The sequence below is a fragment of the Lissotriton vulgaris genome, chromosome 10, assembly GCF_964263255.1.
Source record: "Lissotriton vulgaris chromosome 10, aLisVul1.2, whole genome shotgun sequence".
NCBI classification, from domain to species: Eukaryota; Metazoa; Chordata; class Amphibia; order Caudata; family Salamandridae; genus Lissotriton; species Lissotriton vulgaris.
In genome coordinates, this window is record NC_141698.1 from 520,389,772 (window position 1) to 520,391,380 (window position 1,609).

Consider the following 1,609-nt stretch of genomic DNA (forward strand, 5'->3'; position numbering starts at 1 on the left):
ACATTTTTTCATTAAACGTTGTGTCGGGTGACACAAACTAGTTTAGGAGGGTCTTTTGTATTATTGTTTTGGAGAAGGTGATCATGATCATAAAAAAGAGCTCTTTTATAGGCCTCCCTAATTAATCTTCTGGGATAGCCACAATTTTAAGAACTTTTGTTTCATGATCACTGCTCGCAAATCAAAATCTTTAACATTGGTACAATTATGCCGGAGGCGTAAAAACTGTCCTAAAGGGATGGAAAATGGCTGCAGCAACTCCTCTGAAGGAAGAGACCATGTGCTCCATATGTCTGGAATATTTTACGGACCCTGTGTTTGTGGAGTGTGGGCACACTTTCTGTCTGTCCTGTATCACTGCTTGCCGGGAGGCACTGCAGGCAGACTTCCCCTGTCCTCAGTGCAGAGAAATATCTCAAAATAAATCCCTCCGGCCCAACAGGCACCTGGCGAAGGTGGTGGAAATCCTTAAACAGCTTCGGGTCCCGAGTGCGACCCCCCTCCCCCCCCAGGAGGCAACTCTCTGCCGAGAACACAAAGAGAAACTGAAACTGTTCTGTGAAGATGACCAGGAGCCCATCTGTATGGTCTGCAGCATGTCACATGATCACAAGCCCCACACAGTGCTCCCCATTCGAGAAGCTGCCGAGGAGTACAAGGAGAAGTTTAAAAGTTATCTAGACTGTTTGAAGAAAGAGCTGGATGAAAGCTGGAGAAGTGCAAAAGAGTATTTCTTGCTGTCGGTTTAATGTAGAGGTCTACTTCCAACTGTTTTTTTCTCTACCCCCTCCTTGTTCTTTTCCTCCTGTAGCTTTTTTGGTTGAACCATGTTTTCGTCCCCTTGCGGTTTATCTCCAGTTCAATAAAAAAGACGAACAGAGGGTGTCATCTTAGAGGTACCAGCAACGGTTGAAATATCACCGTTTGTCACTAGGTTCACTGGTGACACTTGAAAAGTCAGATTCACTTGCAGATGTTACAGGATCTATTCTAGCTTCCTTGAGAGAAGCAGTCCCTGTTCTAGGCTTGAATTCATCAAAGCGCTTAGCGAATGTGAACACCCTACCATTCTTATAGTCCATTTAGTCTCTTTTTAGTTTCCTGATCTTTTTGTCTCGAATATAGTTTTGATGCGAGCTAATCACATCTTTCAGTATCTTATAATTTTTTTCAGTTTTCTCTGTCATATTTAGGTGATTGATTTCATCTTCAACTGCCCAATCTCAACCAATATCTTTGCTCTTTTCCTTTCTGCATGCCAGATAAGAATATCCATCATGCCAAATGAAGACCCAGCGATGAGGTGCTCCCACTCCCCCAACAGATCTGGATCTAGGTCTTCAAATGTAGGAAAAATGATCACCCTAAGTCCCCTCGGTATCTGTTTGATTTCGAAATATTTGTTTAGGGTGGTAAGATCCTACCACCTTGATAATTCTGATTTGCGTTAACGTTCTAGGGTCACTGGCTTACAGGTTAAAAAAATGGCATAGGCGGAAAGTCTTATTAATAGACATTCATTCAATTCTCTATTCTTTCTTCTTGTCATTTGCTCATCAGTTACGGTGAAATTCCCTGCGCATCTCCTGAATTTTTATGAATTACTATC

At 42.4% G+C, this 1,609-nt stretch overlaps 1 pseudogene; it reads left to right on the forward strand.

The window, feature by feature from the left end:
• The first annotated feature begins 245 nt into the window (after nucleotides 1–245).
• On the forward strand, nucleotides 246–749 carry LOC147685474 (E3 ubiquitin-protein ligase TRIM39 pseudogene; annotated as a pseudogene).
• The last annotated feature ends 860 nt before the right edge of the window (nucleotides 750–1,609 follow it).